A 25,099-nucleotide genomic window follows, 5' to 3' on the forward strand; every position below is an offset into this window, starting at 1 on the left:
AGAGAGAGAGAGAGAAGGACAGAAAGAATATATATGTAGGCTATCCAGATAAATAAGTTGAATAAAGAAATCAAAACAGAGAATATGAACAGAGAATATGAGAGACATCTAGAGGTAGAGTGACAGCTCACAAATAAGAAATACTAGATAGTAAGTGGGTCATGTAACCATGGTTACTCCTGATTTCCTGCAGGACTTTCAGAGTAAAGTGCAGGTGAACACACAGTAAACAGAAGAGGATTAGGGCAACAAAAATGGATTAAAGTTCTCTTCAAACTCAGAACTCAAAAACATTTTCCACATGGCCCTAAACCTCTTCCGTAGCTGCCACCTGAGCAGCAGGTGATGTCACAGCTACAGGCCCCGCCCCCGTACCTGTGAGTGGGCGGGGCTTGGCTGTATCTCTGGTGTGGAAGCTGTGATATGATCCGGCTGTGTTTACTCTGAAGGGCTGACGCCAGAGAGGACTGAGCCTGTTTACAGAGACTGGGGAGGGAACCGGACTGTGCAGAACTTCCCTTAGACAACAGGTGACTTACTTACAGAACACGCCTACACCTGGTGAAGACATGAAGACATGAGGGTTAGCGTTAGCGTTAGCAGCAGGAGCCGGATGGAGCTTGACTTGTTGTGACAGGAAACATTCCTGAGTGAGTGTGTTTGTGTTCACATTCATCACTCCTGTAACACATCAGCTAACTGCTCTACTACAATACTCTACTATACTAGAATACTCTACTACAATACTCTACTCTACTAGAATACTCTACTACAATACTCTACTCTACTACAATACTCTACTCTACTCTACTAGAATACTCTACTTGAATACTCTACTCTACTAGAATACTCCTATAACACATGTATCTAGATGTCTGTGTGTGTGTTCTTCATGGTGTCAGTCTGTCTTGTGTTGTCTCTGTGTGTGTGTGTGTGTGTGTGTGTTCTTCATGGTGTCAGTCTGTCTTGTGTTGTCTCTGTGTGTGTCTGTGTGTGTGTGTGTGTTCTTCATGGTGTCAGTCTGTCTTGTGTTGTCTCTGTGTGTGTCTGTGTGTGTGTTCTTCATGGTGTCAGTCTGTCTTGTGTTGTCTCTGTGTGTGTCTGTGTGTGTGTGTGTCTTCATGGTGTCAGTCTGTCTTGTGTTGTCTCTGTGTGTGTCTGTGTGTGTGTGTGTGTGTTCTTCATGGTGTCGGTCTGTCTTGTGTTGTCTCTGTGTGTGTCTGTGTGTGTGTTCTTCATGGTGTCAGTCTGTCTTGTGTTGTCTCTGTGTGTGTGTGTGTGTGTGTGTGTGTGTGTTCTTCATGGTGTCAGTCTGTCTTGTGTTGTCTCTGTGTGTGTGTGTGTGTGTGTGTGTGTGTTTCTTCATGGTGTCAGTCTGTCTTGTGTTGTCTCTGTGTGTGTGTGTGTGTGTGTGTGTGTGTGTGTTCTTCATGGTGTCAGTCTGTCTTGTGTTGCCTCTGTGTGTGTGTGTCTGTGTGTTCTTCATGTTCTTAAATGTTTCCTCGCGTTGCCATTAACGCCACAATTTCAAGGTCACTCCATACTCCATATACATTCATATATATATATATATATATTATGTCAATTATTTTAAAACAAGAATAAGGAGTTGGTACATTTTTCTTTTTTATTTGAAGCACAATTATACTGTACTCAAAGTCTTATAGCATGTCCCCCCTTGCTGTCAAATGCCCCTCAGATGGCCAACACCTGTAATTTGGCCTTCTTCCCCTTTGGCCTTGGCTAAACCAGCTCGCCACACGCCCTAGCATCAAAATCCTCCAAGCTGGGCCCCTCCACACTGATTCTTATCACATCTTCCACTAGTCCAGGACTAAAAATCATAGCTCTGTATTTTTCAGCTGAATGGCGATACACAATATATATCTCTATCTCTAATATATATTTTTTACAAAGTGGGCTAAATGTTGAGTTTTAAGTGAAAGCCACTTTTCACAAGCTCTTTTATTAATAAGCTGCATTTTACTGAAGTATGATATTCTGGCCATGGGTCACATCTCTGGCCCAGGTCCAGCAGGCTCCGTCGCACACGCTATTACTCACCCAACTGAAGTTAGTTCCATTCAATAACTTCTGTGTTTTTTGCGGTGGCGGCGGCAATAACGGATAGTTACCAGCAGAACCACTGGAACCAATACTCATACTTAATATACAGATGTGTTAATAATACAGGTTTCCCTCTCATACTTAATATACAGCTGTGTTAATAATACAGGTTTCCCTCTCATACTTAATAAACAGCTGTGTTAATCATACAGGTTTGCTCTCATACTTATTAATATACAGCTGTGTTAATAATACAGGTTTCGGTAACACTTTATAATAACTATCCATAATTCATCATTTATTAAGCATTAGTTAACTATTAGTTAATGGTTTGTTCATTATTACTTATTAATTGTTCATACATAGTTCATCATGAGTAAAGTATTTGTTCACACAATTATAAATGGTTTGTTCATAGTAAATAAGCCTATTAGTTAATGTTTTTTTCATCATTATTAATTAATTGTTCTTACATAATTCATCATCAGTAAAGCATTTATTCACATAGTTATAAATGGTTTGTTCATAGTAAATAAGCCTATCTTGAAAAATATGTTTGTAAGTACATGATTTATACTTAACAAATAATGAAACAACCATTTATAAATGAAATAATTTTCCCATTATAAACCAGTTACTAACTATTGCTAAATGCTTTGTTCATCATTTGTAAAAAACACTGCTCCTATGTTAATTCTCATGAATGAAGCATTTGTATACACACTCATAAATGGTTTGTTCATAGTAAATAAGGCTCTTGGAAGTTATGTTCATAAATAGAAGTTTGACACTTTCTAAGTATTGCAAAAACCATTAGTAAATTAAATAATTTTCCCTTTATAAACTATCTACAAACTAGTAGTAATTTATTTGTTTATCATTTGTAAAGCATAGTTCCTACATTCATTCTAATCAGTAAAGCATTTGTAAATGCAGTTAGTAAATGGTTGGTCCATAGTAAGTAAGCCCATGTAAAATGTTTATCAGTATATTTTTTAATAATTCCTACATGATGCATTAACCATTTGTAGATTAAGTAATTTTAGCCTTATCAACTAGGTACTCAGGAACGTAAACGGTTGTTTATAACTAGGAAGTTAATGATTAACAGACTATCTAGACCTACATTTGTTCATGTCTTAAATAAAATGTTATGATTTAGAAAAAGGCCTAAACTAATAGCTTGGGTGTTAACACATGTGTTACAAATACTTACCAATAATGTAATCCATGTTTAACTCATGAGTTACTACTGGTTAGTTAAGTATACTGTGTGAGCCCATCTAAAGTGAGTACTTTCTATGCTTTACAAACCATTTATAAATGAGTTCCAAAGGCTAACAGAACCTGGACACACACATGTATTGCTCTATTTGGACATGCCTTCAGAAATATGCCTATGGATATTTAGTGTTAATACATCTTTAACAAGCACTTACCAACACATCAATCCATGATTAACTCATGAGTTACTACTGGTTAGTTAAGTATACTGTGTGAGCCCATCTAAAGTGAGCACTTTCTATGCTTTACAAAGCATTTATATAAATGAGTTGCAAAGGCTAGCAGATACAACAGAGACACAAGTAAAAAAGTATTTGTAACCCTTATTACGATGTAGTAAGAATGTACATTTATGAAATAGCTCGTAGTAGTGTTATGTAGTTGATATCAATGTGAATTTGGACCAGAACCAGAAGAAAAATAGATTGTTAAGAGCCAGAGAATTGAACATCAATAAAGAGACTAGGAAACCAGGATAAAGTTTGAGAAGAGTATTAATATACACAGAAACATGGCATACACATATACAGATAAAACACAGGTATGAAAAATAACAACTAAAATAATAAAGTGCGCTCATAAAATAAACCCTTTTCAGTTCTATGAGCTGAATTGTTCTTTGATGACAAGAGTTCAGAGATGTTCAACGTTGGGGCCCATATGAGTTTGGTTTCTGTTTGTCCTACCACCATGAAGAAGGAATCCAGGGCAATCTGTATAAGTTCTGAGTCTCGATCCTGTAGCTCCCCACCCAGCCCACTGAACTGGGAATCTCTAACCCCTGGAAGACTCTGGGATCTGAAGAGTCGATGTGATCCAATATCCCTCTCTGGACTGGACCTCCTGTACGTAGCGCTTCTCAAATCTCCACTTCCTCCACCTGTAGATAAGGCCAAATCAGTTCTCTCAATTACTATTCAGTAATAAAATCAATTGCTTAGGCTACAATGAAAATAAAATGAGGTGATATTTCATAACCCATATTGAAATATCTAAATCTCTATTCAGTTGTACAACCGTTCTTAAATTTCTTCTCTTAAGTATCAAAAGTATATAAATCCCTTTCAGGTATCAAAAGTACATTTATATTATTTTGTAACCTTTATACAAAAAATACATTTCTAATTCAAGTTTTATGGGACCTACCTTAGTAACATTAACACTATTCTTAATATAATTGCATAAATTGCATGTAAACATCTCTCAAATTGTATTATTTTCCCATAACTTAAGCTACAGTGTTGTAATTTAGAGGCATTAAGACATGCGTGCTTATTTATCCCTCCCTGCACAGGTAACAGTAGAAAGAATGCACTAAATATTAGTCTCTTTGAGTTACTTCTCCATAAACTCCAGTTAAACAATTAAACACACAACTTCAACAGATACCCGCAGCTAGCAATAGTGTTGAAAAGCATCATTAACTTTCCATAACCAATAGATAGAATCATTAGCCTTTTCACAGGCAATACACAGTACTCCGCTAGCCTTTTGTGGCTAATTACCCTATTAGCATATGAATACAGCATCTTAGCTAACCCGTTAGCTTTGCACTATTAGCAATAGACAGTATTAGCACCATTCTCTTAATACAACCATGATTAGCACCGATTAGCATGGATGCTAGCGAACTCAAGGCATAGCTAGTGTTAAGGAATAACTCACCATTTTAATGGAATTCACTGCCTTTAACTCCGTGACGACAGTGGATTCAGACACAGCTCTCTTTCGTTCTATTCACAACAAAGCATAGCCAGTATTAGATAGGATTTAATTCAATAAATGTCGTTCTTTTTCTCTTACCGAGCGAATAACGGCTGCCTACGTTCCGATGTAGCGCCAAAAGAGACGTGAGGAGACGTAAATCTAGAGATCTGACGTAGCCTACTTGATAGCTGATTGGTCAGCTCACGGACCCGAGTTCACCCATTGGCTTATTTACAAGCCCATCAAAGCTAAGTGAAAATTAAATTATTTTCCACTATTTTCTCCCATATCTCTTACAACTATTTTTGACCATATTTTAATAATTTGGAAAACAAAACGAATGTCTCAAAATAAAATAAAATAATATAGGGGTGTCATTATTGTTAACTTTGATGGGCTTGTAAATAAGCCAATGAAGCCAGTGAACTTGGGTCTGTGAGTTGACCAATCAGCTATCAACTAGGCTTGTTTGTTGAGCTCTATATTTACGTCTCCTCACGTCCCTTAGGCGCTGCATCGGAACGTCGTATAAGCCTGTTCTAATTTCACTCGGTAAGAGAAACATAACGACATTTATTGAATTAAATCCTATCTAATACTGGCTATGCCTTGTTGTGAATAGAACGAAAGAGAGCTGTGCCTGAATCCACTGTCGTCACGGAGTTAAAGGCAGTGAATTCCATTAAAATGGTGAGTCATTCCTTAACACTAGCTAGCTATGCCTTGAGTTCGCTAGCATCCATGCTAATCGGTGCTAATCATGGTTGTATTAAGAGAATGGTGCTAATACTGTCTATTGCTAATAGCTTTGCTAATAGGGTAATTAGCCACAAAAGGCTAGCGGAGTACTGTGTATTGCCTGTGAAAAGGCTAATGATTCTATCTATTGGTTATGGAAAGTAATGATGCTTTTCAACACTATTGCTAGCTGCGGGTATCTGTTGAAGTTGTGTGTTTAATTGTTTAACTGGAGTTTATGGAGAAGTAACTCAAAGAGGCTAATATTTAGTGCATTCTTTCTACTGTTACCAGTGCAGGGAGGGATAAATAAGCACGCATGTCTTAATGCCTCTAAATTACAACACTGTAGCTTAAGTTATGGGAAAATAATACAATTTGAGAGATGTTTACATGTAATTTATGCAATTATATTAAGAATAGTGTTAATGTTACTAAGGTAGGTTCCATAAAACTTGAATTAGAAATGTATTTTTTGTATAAAGGTTACAAAATAATATAAATGTACTTTTGATACCTGAAAGGAATTTATATACTTTTGATACTTAAGAGAAGAAATTTAAGAACGGTTGTACAACTGAATAGAGATTTAGATATTTCAATATGGGTTATGAAATATCACCTCATTTTATTTTCATTGTAGCCTAAGCAATTGATTTTATTACTGAATAGTAATTGAGAGAACTGATTTGGCCTTTATCTACAGGTGGAGGAAGTGGAGATTTGAGAAGCGCCACGCACAGGAGGTCCAGTCCAGAGAGGGATATTGGATCACATCGACTCTTCAGATCCCAGAGTCTTCCAGGGGTTAGAGATTCCCAGTTCAGTGGGCTGGGTGGGGAGCTACAGGATCGAGACTCAGAACTTATACAGATTGCCCTGGATTCCTTCTTCATGGTGGTAGGACAAACAGAAACCAAACTCATATGGGCCCCAACGTTGAACATCTCTGAACTCTTGTCATCAAAGAACAATTCAGCTCATAGAACTAAGAGGGTTTATTTTATGAGCTCACTTTATTATTTTAGTTGTTATTTTTCATACCTGTGTTTTATCTGTATATGTGTATGCCATGTTTCTGTGTATATTAATACACTTCTCAAACTTTATCCTGGTTTCCTAGTCTCTTTATTGTTGTTCAATTCTCTGGCTCTTAACAATCTATTTTTCTTCTGGTTCTGGTCCAAATTCACATTGATATCAACTACATAACACTACTACGAGCTATTTCATAAATGTACATTCTTACTACATCGTAATAAGGGTTACAAATACTTTTTTTACTTGTGTCTCTGTTGTATCTGCTAGCCTTTGCAACTCATTTATAAATGCTTTGTAAAGCATAGAAAGTGCTCACTTTAGATGGGCTCACACAGTATACTTAACTAACCAGTAGTAACTCATGAGTTAATCATGGATTGATGTGTTGGTAAGTGCTTGTTAAAGATGTATTAACACTAAATATCCATAGGCATATTTCTGAAGGCATGTCCAAATAGAGCAATACATGTGTGTGTCCAGGTTCTGTTAGCCTTTGGAACTCATTTATAAATGGTTTGTAAAGCATAGAAAGTACTCACTTTAGATGGGCTCACACAGTATACTTAACTAACCAGTAGTAACTCATGAGTTAATCATGGATTACATTATTGGTAAGTATTTGTAACACATGTGTTAAACACACCCAAGCTATTAGTTTAGGCCTTTTTCTAAATCATAACATTTTATTTAAGACATGAACAAATGTAGGTCTAGATAGTCTGTTAATCATTAACTTCCTAGTTATAAACAACCGTTTACGCTCCTGAGTACCTAGTTGATAATGGTAAAATTACTTAATCTACAAATGGTTAATGCATCATGTAGGAATTATTAAAAATATACTGATAAACATTTTACATGGGCTTACTTACTATGGACCAACCATTTACTAACTGCATTTACAAATGCTTTACTGATTAGAATGAATGTAGGAACTATGCTTTTACAAATGATAAACAAATAAATTACTACTAGTTTGTAGATAGTTTATAAAGGGAAAATTATTTAATTTACTAATGGTTTTTGCAATACTTAGAAAGTGTCAAACTTCTATTTATGAACATAACTTCCAAGAGCCTTATTTACTATGAACAAACCATTTATGAGTGTGTATACAAATGCTTCATTCATGAGAATTAACATAGGAGCAGTGCTTTACAAATGATGAACAAAGCATTTAGCAATAGTTAGTAACTGGTTTATAATGGGAATGGGTATTATTAACAGCTGTGTTAATAATACAGGTTTCCTCTCATACTTAATATACATCTGTGTTAATAATACAGGTTTCCTCTCATACTTAATATACAGCTGTGTTAATAATACAGGTTTCCTCTCATACTTAATATACAGCTGTGTTAATAATACAGGTTTCCTATCATAATTAATATACAGCTGTGTTAATAATACAGGTTTCCTATCATAATTAATATACAGCTGTGTTAATAATACAGGTTTCCCTCTCATACTTAATATACAGCGGTGTTAATAATACAGGTTTCCTCTCATACTTAACAATATACAGCTGTGTTAATAATACAGGTTTCCTCTCATACTTAATATACAGCTGTGGTAATAATACAGGTTTCCTCTCATACTTAATATACAGCTGTGGTAATAATACAGGTTTCCTCTCATACTTAATATACAGCTGTGGTAATAATACAGGTTTCCTCTCATACTTAACAATATACAGCTGTGTTAATAATACAGGTTTCCTATCATAATTAATATACAGCTGTGTTAATAATACAGGTTTCCTCTCATACTTAACAATATACAGCTGTGTTAATAATACAGGTTTCCTATCATAATTAATATACAGCTGTGTTAATAATACAGGTTTCCTCTCATACTTAATATACAGCTGTGGTAATAATACAGGTTTCCTCTCATACTTAATATACAGCTGTGTTAATAATACAGGTTTCCTCTCATACTTAATATACAGCTGTGTTAATAATACAGGTTTCCTCTCATACTTAATATACAGCTGTGTTAATAATACAGGTTTCCTCTCATACTTATTAATATACATCTGTGTTAATAATACAGGTTTCCTCTCATACTTAATATACAGCTGTGTTAATAATACAGGTTTCCTCTCATACTTATTAATATACAGCTGTGTTAATAATACAGGTTTCCTATCATACTTAATATACAGCTGTGTTAATAATACAGGTTTCCTCTCATACTTATTAATATACATCTGTGTTAATAATACAGGTTTCCTCTCATACTTAATATACAGCTGTGTTAATAATACAGATTTCCTCTCATACTTAATATACAGCTGTGTTAATAATACAGGTTTCCTCTCATACTTAATATACAGCTGTGTTAATAATACAGGTTTCCTCTCATACTTAATATACAGCTGTGTTAATAATACAGGTTTCCTCTCATACTTAATATACAGCTGTGTTAATAATACAGGTTTCCTCTCATACTTAATATACAGCTGTTGTAATAATACAGGTTTCCCTCTCATACTTATTAATATACAGCTGTGTTAATAATACAGGTTTCCCTCTCATACTTATTAATATACAGCTGTGTTAATAATACAGGTTTCCCTCTCATACTTATTAATATACAGCTGTGTTAATAATACAGGTTTCCCTCTCATACTTAATATACAGCTGTGTTAATAATACAGGTTTCCTCTCATACTTAATATACAGCTGTGGTAATAATACAGGTTTCCTATCATAATTAATATACAGCTGTGTTAATAATACAGGTTTCCTCTCATACTTAATATACAGCTGTGTTAATAATACAGGTTTCCTCTCATACTTATTAATATACAGCTGTGTTAATAATACAGGTTTCCTCTCATACTTATTAATATACAGCTGTGTTAATAATACAGGTTTCCCTCTCATACTTATTAATATACAGCTGTGTTAATAATACAGGTTTCCCTCTCATACTTATTAATATACAGCTGTGTTAATAATACAGGTTTCCCTCTCATACTTATTAATATACAGCTGTGTTAATAATACAGGTTTCCCTCTCATACTTATTAATATACAGCTGTGTTAATAATACAGGTTTCCTCTCATACTTAACAATATACAGCTGTGTTAATAATACAGGTTTCCTATCATAATTAATATACAGCTGTGTTAATAATACAGGTTTCCTATCATAATTAATATACAGCTGTTAATAATACAGGTTTCCTATCATAATTAATATACAGCTGTGTTAATAATACAGGTTTCCTATCATAATTAATATACAGCTGTGTTAATAATACAGGTTTCCTATCATAATTAATATACAGCTGTTAATAATACAGGTTTCCTATCATAATTAATATACAGCTGTGTTAATAATACAGGTTTCCTATCATAATTAATATACAGCTGTGTTAATAATACAGGTTTCCTATCATAATTAATATACAGCTGTGTTAATAATACAGGTTTCCTATCATAATTAATATACAGCTGTTAATAATACAGGTTTCCTATCATAATTAATATACAGCTGTGTTAATAATACAGGTTTCCTCTCATACTTAATATACAGCTGTGTTAATAATACAGGTTTCCTCTCATACTTAATATACAGCTGTGTTAATAATACAGGTTTCCTATCATAATTAATATACAGCTGTATTAATAATACAGGTTTCCTCTCATACTTAATATACAGCTGTGTTAATAATACAGGTTTCCTCTCATACTTAATATACAGCTGTGGTAATAATACAGGTTTCCTATCATAATTAATATACAGCTGTGTTAATAATACAGGTTTCCCTCTCATACTTAATATACAGCGGTGTTAATAATACAGGTTTCCTCTCATACTTAATATACAGCTGTGGTAATAATACAGGTTTCCTATCATAATTAATATACAGCTGTGTTAATAATACAGGTTTCCTCTCATACTTAATATACAGCTGTGTTAATAATACAGGTTTCCTCTCATACTTATTAATATACAGCTGTGTTAATAATACAGGTTTCCCTCTCATACTTATTAATATACAGCTGTGTTAATAATACAGGTTTCCCTCTCATACTTATTAATATACAGCTGTGTTAATAATACAGGTTTCCCTCTCATACTTATTAATATACAGCTGTGTTAATAATACAGGTTTCCTCTCATACTTATTAATATACAGCTGTGTTAATAATACAGGTTTCCCTCTCATACTTATTAATATACAGCTGTGTTAATAATACAGGTTTCCTCTCATACTTAACAATATACAGCTGTGTTAATAATACAGGTTTCCTATCATAATTAATATACAGCTGTGTTAATAATACAGGTTTCCTATCATAATTAATATACAGCTGTTAATAATACAGGTTTCCTATCATAATTAATATACAGCTGTGTTAATAATACAGGTTTCCCTCTCATACTTATTAATATACAGCTGTGTTAATAATACAGGTTTCCCTCTCATACTTATTAATATACAGCTGTGTTAATAATACAGGTTTCCCTCTCATACTTATTAATATACAGCTGTGTTAATAATACAGGTTTCCCTCTCATACTTATTAATATACAGCTGTGTTAATAATACAGGTTTCCCTCTCATACTTATTAATATACAGCTGTGTTAAAAATACAGGTTTCCCTCTCATACTTATTAATATACAGCTGTGTTAATAATACAGGTTTCCTCTCATACTTAACAATATACAGCTGTGTTAATAATACAGGTTTCCTATCATAATTAATATACAGCTGTGTTAATAATACAGGTTTCCTATCATAATTAATATACAGCTGTTAATAATACAGGTTTCCTATCATAATTAATATACAGCTGTGTTAATAATACAGGTTTCCTATCATAATTAATATACAGCTGTGTTAATAATACAGGTTTCCTATCATAATTAATATACAGCTGTTAATAATACAGGTTTCCTATCATAATTAATATACAGCTGTGTTAATAATACAGGTTTCCTATCATAATTAATATACAGCTGTGTTAATAATACAGGTTTCCTATCATAATTAATATACAGCTGTTAATAATACAGGTTTCCTCTCATACTTAATATACAGCTGTGTTAATAATACAGGTTTCCTCTCATACTTAATATACAGCTGTGGTAATAATACAGGTTTTCTCTCATACTTATTAATATACAGCTGTGTTAATAATACAGGTTTCCTATCATACTTAATATACAGCTGTGTTAATAATACAGGTTTCCTCTCATACTTATTAATATACATCTGTGTTAATAATACAGGTTTCCTCTCATACTTAATATACAGCTGTGTTAATAATACAGGTTTCCTCTCATACTTAATATACAGCTGTGGTAATAATACAGGTTTCCTCTCATACTTAATATACAGCTGTGGTAATAATACAGGTTTCCTCTCATACTTAATATACAGCTGTGGTAATAATACAGGTTTCCCTCTCATACTTAACAATATACAGCTGTGGTAATAATACAGGTTTCCCTCCCATACTTAACAATATACAGCTGTGTTAATAATACAGGTTTCCCTCTCATACTTATTAATATACAGCTGTGTTAATAATACAGGTTTCCCTCTCATACTTATTAATATACAGCTGTGTTAATAATACAGGTTTCCTCTCATACTTAACAATATACAGCTGTGTTAATAATACAGGTTTCCTCTCATACTTCATATACATCTGTGTTAATAATACAGGTTTCCCTCTCATACTTATTAATATACAGCTGTGTTAATAATACAGGTTTCCCTCTCATACTTATTAATATACAGCTGTGTTAATAATACAGGTTTCCTCTCATACTTATTAATATACAGCTGTGTTAATAATACAGGTTTCCCTCTCATACTTAATATACAGCTGTGTTAATAATACAGGTTTCCTATTATATTTAATATACAGCTGTGTTAATAATACAGGTTTCCTCTCATACTTAATATACAGCTGTGTTAATAATACAGGTTTCCTCTCATACTTAATATACAGCTGTGTTAATAATACAGGTTTCCTATCATACTTAATATACAGCTGTGTTAATAATACAGGTTTCCTCTCATACTTAATATACATCTGTGTTAATAATACAGGTTTCCTATCATACTTAATATACAGCTGTGTTAATAATACAGGTTTCCCTCTCATACTTATTAATATACAGCTGTGTTAATAATACAGGTTTCCCTCTCATACTTATTAATATACAGCTGTGTTAATAATACAGGTTTCCTCTCATACTTAACAATATACAGCTGTGTTAATAATACAGGTTTCCTCTCATACTTAATATACATCTGTGTTAATAATACAGGTTTCCCTCTCATACTTATTAATATACAGCTGTGTTAATAATACAGGTTTCCCTCTCATACTTATTAATATACAGCTGTGTTAATAATACAGGTTTCCTCTCATACTTATTAATATACAGCTGTGTTAATAATACAGGTTTCCCTCTCATACTTAATATACAGCTGTGTTAATAATACAGGTTTCCCTCTCATACTTAATATACAGCTGTGTTAATAATACAGGTTTCCTCTCATACTTAATATACAGCTGTGTTAATAATACAGGTTTCCTATCATACTTAATATACAGCTGTGTTAATAATACAGGTTTCCTCTCATACTTAATATACATCTGTGTTAATAATACAGGTTTCCTATCATACTTAATATACAGCTGTGTTAATAATACAGGTTTCCCTCTCATACTTATTAATATACAGCTGTGTTAATAATACAGGTTTCCTCTCATACTTATTAATATACAGCTGTGTTAATAATACAGGTTTCCCTCTCATACTTAATATACAGCTGTGTTAATAATACAGGTTTCCCTCTCATACTTAATATACAGCTGTGTTAATAATACAGGTTTCCTCTCATACTTAATATACAGCTGTGTTAATAATACAGGTTTCCTATCATACTTAATATACAGCTGTGTTAATAATACAGGTTTCCTCTCATACTTAATATACAGCTGTGTTAATAATACAGGTTTCCCTCTCATACTTATTAATATACAGCTGTGTTAATAATACAGGTTTCCTCTCATACTTAATATACATCTGTGTTAATAATACAGGTTTCCTATCATACTTAATATACAGCTGTGTTAATAATACAGGTTTCCTCTCATACTTAATATACAGCTGTGTTAATAATACAGGTTTCCTCTCATACTTAATATACAGCTGTGTTAATAATACAGGTTTCCTCTCATACTTAATATACAGCTGTGTTAATAATACAGGTTTCCTATCATAATTAATATACAGCTGTGTTAATAATACATGTTTCCTATCATAATTAATATACAGCTGTGTTAATAATACAGGTTTCCCTCTCATACTTAATATACAGCTGTGTTAATAATACAGGTTTCCTCTCATACTTATTAATATACAGCTGTGTTAATAATACAGGTTTCCTCTCATACTTATTAATATACAGCTGTGTTAATAATACAGGTTTCCTATCATACTTAATATACAGCTGTGTTAATAATACAGGTTTCCTCTCATACTTATTAATATACAGCTGTGTTAATAATACAGGTTTCCCTCTCATACTTATTAATATACAGCTGTGTTAATAATACAGGTTTCCTCTCATACTTAACAATATACAGCTGTGTTAATAATACAGATTTCCTCTCATACTTAATATACAGCTGTGGTAATAATACAGGTTTCCTCTCATACTTAATATACAGCTGTGGTAATAATACAGGTTTCCTCTCATACTTAATATACAGCTGTGGTAATAATACAGGTTTCCCTCTCATACTTATTAATATACAGCTGTGTTAATAATACAGGTTTCCCTCTCATACTTATTAATATACAGCTGTGTTAATAATACAGGTTTCCCTCTCATACTTATTAATATACAGCTGTGTTAATAATACAGGTTTCCTCTCATACTTAATATACATCTGTGTTAATAATACAGGTTTCCCTCTCATACTTATTAATATACAACTGTGTTAATAATACAGGTTTCCTCTCATACTTAATATACAGCTGTGTTAATAATACAGGTTTTCCTCTCATACTTAATATACAGCTGTGTTAATAATACAGGTTTCCCCCTCATACTTATTAATATACAGCTGTGTTAATAATACAGGTTTCCCTCTCATACTTATTAATATACATCTGTGTTAATAATACAGGTTTCCTATCATACTTAATATACAGCTGTGTTAATAATACAGGTTTCCTCTCATACTTAATATACAGCTGTGTTAATAATACAGGTTTCCTTTCATACTTAATATACAGCTGTGTTAATAATACAGGTTTCCTATCATAATTAATATACAGCTGTGTTAATAATACAGGTTTCCCTCTCATACTTAATATACAGCTGTGTTAATAATACAGGTTTCCTATCATAATTAATATACAGCTGTGTTAATAATACAGGTTTCCTCTCATACTTAATATACAGCTGTGTTAATAATACAGGTTTCCTATCATAATTAATATACAGCTGTGTTAATAATACAGGTTTCCCTCTCATACTTAACAATATACAGCTGTGTTAATAATACAGGTTTCCCTCTCATACTTATTAATATACAGCTGTGTTAATAATACAGGTTTCCTCTCATACTTAAGATACATCTGTGTTAATAATACAGGTTTCCCTCTCATACTTATTAATATACAACTGTGTTAATAATACAGGTTTCCTCTCATACTTAATATACAGCTGTGTTAATAATACAGGTTTTCCTCTCATACTTAATATACAGCTGTGTTAATAATACAGGTTTCCCTCTCATACTTATTAATATACAGCTGTGTTAATAATACAGGTTTCCCTCTCATACTTATTAATATACAGCTGTGTTAATAATACAGGTTTCCTCTCATACTTAATATACAGCTGTGTTAATAATACAGGTTTCCTTTCATACTTAATATACAGCTGTGTTAATAATACAGGTTTCCTATCATAATTAATATACAGCTGTGTTAATAATACAGGTTTCCTCTCATACTTAATATACAGCTGTGTTAATAATACAGGTTTCCTATCATAATTAATATACAGCTGTGTTAATAATACAGGTTTCCCTCTCATACTTAACAATATACAGCTGTGTTAATAATACAGGTTTTCTATCATACTTAATATACAGCTGTGTTAATAATACAGGTTTTCTATCATACTTAATATACAGCTGTGTTAATAATACAGGTTTCCTCTCATACTTATTAATATACAGCTGTGTTAATAATACAGGTTTCCTCTCATACTTAATATACAGCTGTGTTAATAATACAGGTTTCCCTCTCATACTTAATATACATCTGTGTTAATAATACAGGTTTCCTCTCATACTTATTAATATACAACTGTGTTAATAATACAGGTTTCCTCTCATACTTATTAATATACAGCTGTGTTAATAATACAGGTTTCCTATCATAATTAATATACAGCTGTGTTAATAATACAGGTTTCCTCTCATACTTAATATACAGCTGTGTTAATAATACAGGTTTCCTATCATAATTAATATACAGCTGTGTTAATAATACAGGTTTCCTCTCATACTTAATATACAGCTGTGTTAATAATACAGGTTTCCTCTCATACTTAATATACAGCTGTGTTAATAATAAAGGTTTCCTCTCATACTTATTAATATACAGCTGTGTTAATAATACAGGTTTCCTATCATACTTAATATACAGCTGTGTTAATAATACAGGTTTCCTCTCATACTTATTAATATACAGCTGTGTTAATAATACAGGTTTCCTCTCATACTTATTAATATACAGCTGTGTTAATAATACAGGTTTCCTATCATACTTAATATACAGCTGTGTTAATAATACAGGTTTCCTCTCATACTTATTAATATACAGCTGTGTTAATAATACAGGTTTCCTCTCATACTTAACAATATACAGCTGTGTTAATAATACAGATTTCCTCTCATACTTAATATACAGCTGTGGTAATAATACAGGTTTCCTCTCATACTTAATATACAGCTGTGGTAATAATACAGGTTTCCTCTCATACTTAATATACAGCTGTGGTAATAATACAGGTTTCCTCTCATACTTAATATACAGCTGTGTTAATAATACAGGTTTCCCTCTCATACTTATTAATATACAGCTGTGTTAATAATACAGGTTTCCCTCTCATACTTATTAATATACAGCTGTGTTAATAATACAGGTTTCCTCTCATACTTAATATACATCTGTGTTAATAATACAGGTTTCCCTCTCATACTTATTAATATACAACTGTGTTAATAATACAGGTTTCCTCTCATACTTAATATACAGCTGTGTTAATAATACAGGTTTTCCTCTCATACTTAATATACAGCTGTGTTAATAATACAGGTTTCCCTCTCATACTTATTAATATACAGCTGTGTTAATAATATAGGTTTCCCTCTCATACTTATTAATATACATCTGTGTTAATAATACAGGTTTCCTATCATACTTAATATACAGCTGTGTTAATAATACAGGTTTCCTTTCATACTTAATATACAGCTGTGTTAATAATACAGGTTTCCTATCATAATTAATATACAGCTGTGTTAATAATACAGGTTTCCTCTCATACTTAATATACAGCTGTGTTAATAATACAGGTTTCCTATCATAATTAATATACAGCTGTGTTAATAATACAGGTTTCCCTCTCATACTTAATATACAGCTGTGTTAATAATACAGGTTTCCTATCATAATTAATATACAGCTGTGTTAATAATACAGGTTTCCCTCTCATACTTAACAATATACAGCTGTGTTAATAATACAGGTTTTCTATCATACTTAATATACAGCTGTGTTAATAATACAGGTTTTCCTCTCATACTTAATATACAGCTGTGTTAATAATACAGGTTTCCCTCTCATACTTATTAATATACAGCTGTGTTAATAATATAGGTTTCCCTCTCATACTTATTAATATACATCTGTGTTAATAATACAGGTTTCCTATCATACTTAATATACAGCTGTGTTAATAATACAGGTTTCCTCTCATACTTAATATACAGCTGTGTTAATAATACAGGTTTCCTTTCATACTTAATATACAGCTGTGTTAATAATACAGGTTTCCTATCATAATTAATATACAGCTGTGTTAATAATACAGGTTTCCCTCTCATACTTAATATACAGCTGTGTTAATAATACAGGTTTCCTATCATAATTAATATACAGCTGTGTTAATAATACAGGTTTCCCTCTCATACTTAATATACAGCTGTGTTAATAATACAGGTTTCCTATCATAATTAATATACAGCTGTGTTAATAATACAGGTTTCCCTCTCATACTTAACAATATACAGCTGTGTTAATAATACAGGTTTTCTATCATACTTAATATACAGCTGTGTTAATAATACAGGTTTCCTCTCATACTTAATATACAGCTGTGTTAATAATACAGGTTTCCCTCTCATACTTAATATACATCTGTGTTAATAATACAGGTTTCCTCTCATACTTATTAATATACAACTGTGTTAATAATACAGGTTTCCTCTCATACTTATTAATATACAGCTGTGTTAATAATACAGGTTTCCTCTCATACTTAATATACATCTGTGTTAATTATACAGGTTTCCTCTCATACTTAATATACATCTGTGTTAATAATACAGGTTTCCCTCTCATACTTATTAATATACATCTGTGTTAATAATACAGGTTTCCCTCTCATACTTAATATACATCTGTGTTAATAATACAGGTTTCCTCTCATACTTAATATACATCTGTGTTAATAATACAGGTTTTCTATCATACTTAATATACAGCTGTGTTAATAATACAGGTTTTCTATCATACTTAATATACAGCTGTGTTAATAATACAGGTTTCCCTCTCATACTTATTAATATACAACTGTGTTAATAATACAGGTTTCCTCTCATACTTAATATACATCTGTGTTAATAATACAGGTTTCCTCTCATACTTATTAATATACAGCTGTGTTAATAATACAGGTTTCCTCTCATACTTATTAATATACAGCTGTGTTAATAATACAGGTTTTCTATCATACTTAATATACAGCTGTGTTAATAATACAGGTTTCCTCTCATACTTAATATACAGCTGTGTTAATAATACAGGTTTCCCTCTCATACTTATTAATATACATCTGTGTTAATAATACAGGTTTCCTCTCATACTTAATATACATCTGTGTTAATAATACAGGTTTCCTCTCATACTTAATATACAGCTGTGTTAATAATACAGGTTTTCTATCATACTTAATATACAGCTGTGTTAATAATACAGGTTTCCCTCTCATACTTATTAATATACAACTGTGTTAATAATACAGGTTTCCTCTCATACTTAATATACATCTGTGTTAATAATACAGGTTTCCTCTCATACTTATTAATATACAGCTGTGTTAATAATACAGGTTTCCTCTCATACTTAATATACAGCTGTCTTAATAATACAGGTTTCCTTTCATACTTAATATACATCTGTGTTAATAATACAGGTTTTCTATCATACTTAATATACAGCTGTGTTAATAATACAGGTTTCCTCTCATACTTATTAATATACAGCTGTGTTAATAATACAGGTTTCCTATCATACTTAATATACAGCTGTGTTAATAATACAGGTTTCCTCTCATACTTAATATACAGCTGTGTTAATAATACAGGTTTCCTATCATAATTAATATACAGCTGTGTTAATAATACAGGTTTCCTCTCATACTTAATATACAGCTGTGTTAATAATACAGGTTTCCTATCATAATTAATATACAGCTGTGTTAATAATACAGGTTTCCTCTCATACTTAATATACAGCTGTGTTAATAATACAGGTTTCCTCTCATACTTAATATACAGCTGTGTTAATAATACAGGTTTTCTATCATACTTAATATACAGCTGTGTTAATAATACAGGTTTCCTCTCATACTTAATATACAGCTGTGTTAATAATACAGGTTTCCTCTCATACTTAATATACAGCTGTGTTAATAATACAGGTTTCCTCTCATACTTATTAATATACAGCTGTGTTAATAATACAGGTTTCCTCTCATACTTAATATACAGCGGTGTTAATAATACAGGTTTCCTCTCATACTTAATATACAGCTGTGTTAATAATACAGGTTTCCTATCATAATTAATATACAGCTGTGTTAATAATACAGGTTTCCCTCTCATACTTATTAATATACAGCTGTGTTAATAATACAGGTTTCCCTCTCATACTTATTAATATACAGCTGTGTTAATAATACAGGTTTCCTCTCATACTTAACAATATACAGCTGTGTTAATAATACAGGTTTCCTCTCATACTTAATATACAGCTGTGTTAATAATACAGGTTTCCTCTCATACTTATTAATATACAGCTGTGTTAATAATACAGGTTTTCTATCATACTTAATATACAGCTGTGTTAATAATACAGGTTTCCCTCTCATACTTAATATACAGTTGTGTTAATAATACAGGTTTTCTATCATACTTAATATACAGCTGTGTTAATAATACAGGTTTCCCTCTCATACTTATTAATATACATCTGTGTTAATAATACAGGTTTCCTCTCATACTTAATATACAGCTGTGGTAATAATATAGGTTTCCTCTCATACTTAATATACAGCTGTGTTAATAATACAGGTTTTCGATCATACTTAATATACAGCTGTGTTAATAATACAGGTTTCCCTCTCATACTTAATATACAGCTGTGTTAATAATACAGGTTTCCTCTCATACTTATTAATATACAGCTGTGTTAATAATACAGGTTTCCTCTCATACTTAATATACAGCTGTGTTAATAATACAGGTTTCCCTCTCATACTTAATATACAGCTGTGTTAATAATACAGGTTTCCTCTCATACTTATTAATATACAGCTGTGTTAATAATACAGGTTTCCCTCTCATACTTATTAATATACAGCTGTGTTAATAATACAGGTTTCCCTCTCATACTTATTAATATACAGCTGTGTTAATAATACAGATTTCCTCTCATACTTATTAATATACAGCTGTGTTAATAATACAGGTTTCCCTCTCATACTTATTAATATACAGCTGTGTTAATAATACAGGTTTCCTCTCATACTTATTAATATACAGCTGTGTTAATAATACAGGTTTCCCTCTCATACTTATTAATATACAACTGTGTTAATAATACAGGTTTCCTCTCATACTTAATATACAGCTGTGTTAATAATACAGGTTTCCTCTCATACTTATTAATATACAGCTGTGTTAATAATACAGGTTTCCCTCTCATACTTATTAATATACAGCTGTGTTAATAATACAGGTTTCCCTCTCATACTTATTAATATACAGCTGTGTTAATAATACAGGTTTCCTCTCATACTTAATATACAGCTGTGTTAATAATACAGATTTCCCTCTCATACTTATTAATATACAGCTGTGTTAATAATACAGGTTTCCTCTCATACTTAATATACAGCTGTGTTAATAATACAGGTTTCCTATCATAATTAATATACAGCTATGTTAATAATACAGGTTTCCCTCTCATACTTAACAATATACAGCTGTGTTAATAATACAGGTTTCCCTCTCATACTTATTAATATACAGCTGTGTTAATAATACAGGTTTCCCTCTGATACTTAACAACATACAGCTGTGTTAATAATACAGGTTTCCCTCTCATACTTATTAATATACATCTGTGTTAATAATACAGGTTTCCCTCTCATACTTATTAATATACAGCTGTGTTAATAATACAGGTTTCCCTCTGATACTTAACAATATACAGCTGTGTTAATAACAATTAAAACTGTATACAAAAGTCAGCAGTTTGGACCGGCAGTGCTGTGTCTCTCCACGTTGCTGGTTGCAGGGTGTGAGTGAATGGGGGGCTGCGTTGGAGAGATCCAAACACAGGCACAGCTTTCCAGAAGGAATGGGTCATGTAACGCAACATTAAACCATATTCACATAAACAACATCGCTTTGTTGGTGGCAGCGGATGCGAGGACGTTAGGTGCACCGGTGTGACCTGGGACACCTCGTAGTCCCACCCTCACACATTTGGGTCACATATGCAACCTAATTGGTCGCACTCTAGAGCAGTCTGTGTGTGTGTGTGTGTGTGTTGTTCGTCATGGTGTCAGTCTGTCTTGTGTTGTTGTCTGTGTGTGTGTGTGTGTGTGTGTGTGTGTTCTTCATGGTGTCAGTCTGTCTTGTGTTGTTGTCTGTGTGTGTGTGTGTGTGTGTGTGTGTGTTCTTCATGGTGTCAGTCTGTCTTGTGTTGTCTGTGTGTGTGTGTGTGTGTGTGTGTGTGTGTGTGTGTGTGTGTGTGTGTGTGTGTATATGTGTTCTTCATGGTGTCAGTCTGTCTTGTGTTGTCTGTGTGTGTGTGTGTGTGTGTGTGTGTGTGTGTGTGTGTGTGTGTGTGTGTGTGTGTGTGTGTTCTTCATGGTGTCAGTCTGTCTTGTGTTGTTGTCTGTGTGTGTATGTTCTTGTTGAGTTCAGAGTTGTCCTGTCTGTCTGTGTGTGTCTTTCTGGACTTTGGGTTGTGTACTTTGCGTCTGTAATGTATTGTTGTAGAGTTTGATGTATAGTAAAGGCCCATTTAGGGACTCAGGGAGTCAGGAATGTAGAAGGATTAATAGTATCCCATGCAGCAACAATACCTTAATGAATGCATCACTCAAGGTTTATAATTTATTAATGATGTCTTCTTCATAGGTACATGTGTTGTTAAAGAAACTCTAACCCTAACTCATCTCTTCATGATTGGATGGAAACGCTCCACCCAGTTCTTGTGAAAGGTGTTTGGTGGGAACTCACCATCACCATTTCAGTTCCTCAGGTTGTTCTGAATGAACAACTATCACAATACATACTACAGTAGTACTCTGTAGTTGTGTGTAAATACTTTATACTTTAAATGTTATGCCACCATTATTCATGTCTTATTTATCAAAGTTAAAGATGTTAAAGATCAGATCAGCACCACAAAAATGAAGAAGTAATTTATTGTAGTAAGTAGTATTAAACATTCAGTAGATAAATAGTAATATAGACACATACTGTACAATAGAGACAATAATATACATATAGGCACATGTCAACATAATCTACAAAAATACAAACATACAAATAAGACATAATATCAAGACAAGTACACATGGAGTGGGATGGAAAGTGCAAAAAGTAATAGTGCAAAGTAGTGTGCAAGATGCATATTGGAATGATAAGTATGTAATGTGTAGAGAAGAGGGTGAGTGGCCAACAACATACAAGTGATAACAACACTACTATTCAGTCTCTTTAACTACAGATGGACCTTTGAAGAAGATATGAACATCATTAATAAATGAGAAATCATGATGGTTGATGCATTAATTAACGTACTGTTCCTGAATGAGACTATTAATCCTTCTACATGAGTGATAGTTCATCGACAACTACATGAATGAATGAATGCTTCTGTTTCTCTCTCTTCAGACGGCTCCGATGATGATCAGCTGTGACCTTTGACCCCTCACCTGCAGACTCACCTGCCCTGTCCACCTGAGAGGGGGGGGCGGGGCCCGAGGAGCTGACGCCATGGCAACCACCTCCTCCCTGCTTAGCAGAGGTGAGTCTTGAGTTGGCATCAAAACAGCAACCTTTTCTGTCTCTGTCACACAGATCTGATAACAATATGAACAGTAACAGAGTCCCACTCAAGTAACTGAACTAGTTCTGTCTGTCTGTCTGTCTGTTTGTCTGTCTGCCTGCCTGCCTGCCTGCTTGTCTGCCTCTGTCTGTCTGTCTGTCTGTCTGCCTGCCTGTCTGTCTGTCTGTTGGTCTGTCTGTCTGCCTCCCAACCTGTCTGTCTGTCTTTTTTTAACCCCCAATGTTAGACCCAGTTCATGTTTTGAGCCTCCTGAACAGTTATTTGACCTCTTTGAGGTATGATATGTTTCTCTGCAGGTATTTCTCTCTTTGTTAGTTCTGTGGGTATGTTGGTGATATCAGGTTTCCACCACACCCTCTCGTGGCTTTCACACTTCTTCATCTCATTTGTGTTTGTGTGTGCATAGGTGTGATTTACAGGGGACCCCCCCAATTATCCACTGTGGGCTTTTTCCAAAGTTTTTGTTGCTTTTTGGGACATTTTTGTTGCGTTTTCAACGTGTCTTTTTTTTTTGTTATTTTTTGTCCCAGGCCCTCCCTAGAGAGTTGGAGATGTGGATGTTGGGTGTGTGACAGTGTCCTCCTGTGTGTGCAGGTCTGGGTCTGGTTCTGGTGGAGTTCCAGTATGAGTACCAGGGCCGGGACGGCGCGCTGGTCTCCATCAAACCCAACCAGGCGCTACGTGCTGCTGGCCAAGAGCAACGACCACTGGTGGCAGGTGCAGGCGACCACGACCCGCGGCTCCAAGCCCTTCTACATCCCGCCAAATGCGTCAAGGAGCTGCCGCGGACGTCCCCTCACCGCTGGACTTCCACCCACCCAGTCCCAGTCCCGACCGGTGCTGCTTCCTGCAGCCGCGCGGTGCCGGTCCCCGTTCCGTTCCCTGTTCAAAGACTCTGGACCAAGGTTATTATCTATGTGTGTGTGTGTGTGTGTGTGTGTGTGTCTGTCTCTGACATCCCTTATATTGGCCCTAATTTATTTGTCCATTCTAAAGCTTTGGCTACATTACAGCGTACCAAATGCGGACCGTTAGCGTTAGCCGCTAAACATATCTTTTAACCGTCTCCACCTGCAGCGCCACACGGCGTAGGATTGTGTGAGTCACAGCGAGATGGAGAGCTTTCTCTCTGGGATCGTTGTTGTTTCTTCAGTTTTTGGAGCCGGCACAGAGCTGAAAAACATCAATCTACTGTCAGCTGTTATCAGAGGACGCAGGGGAGGGAAACAAGAAATAAAAACAGAAACTCTCCAAACCAAACTGCCATCACGCTCACTGACAGTCATACAGGCATTTCCTGTGTATCGGTAGTTTAATTTAAAAGAAATATAGACACTTTATGATCTGTTTCAAACCACGCGTGAAACATATACAGTAAATAGAAGAATGTCCTGTATTTAGGTTTGCAGAGCGGATCACCACTATACTGCTCTCTGTCCCGTGTCTCAGTTTCTCGGTTCTAGTATTTAAAGCAGCATCCACTCTGCAAACATTATGCTACAATGTAGCCTGTAAGAAACATCTGTGTATTAACAGCCAACCCA

General features: G+C 33.7%; 1 long non-coding RNA gene across 1 annotated transcript; it reads left to right on the forward strand.

The window, feature by feature from the left end:
- Window positions 1–425: 425 nt before the first annotated feature.
- LOC114570146 (uncharacterized) lies at window positions 426–24,226 on the forward strand. Its single transcript, XR_003694477.1, has 3 exons — window positions 426–530; window positions 23,381–23,513; window positions 24,150–24,226. It is a non-coding gene; the product is annotated as an uncharacterized LOC114570146 (long non-coding RNA).
- The last annotated feature ends 873 nt before the right edge of the window (window positions 24,227–25,099 follow it).

This window comes from Perca flavescens, chromosome 15 (genome assembly GCF_004354835.1).
Source record: "Perca flavescens isolate YP-PL-M2 chromosome 15, PFLA_1.0, whole genome shotgun sequence".
NCBI classification, from domain to species: domain Eukaryota; kingdom Metazoa; phylum Chordata; class Actinopteri; order Perciformes; family Percidae; genus Perca; species Perca flavescens.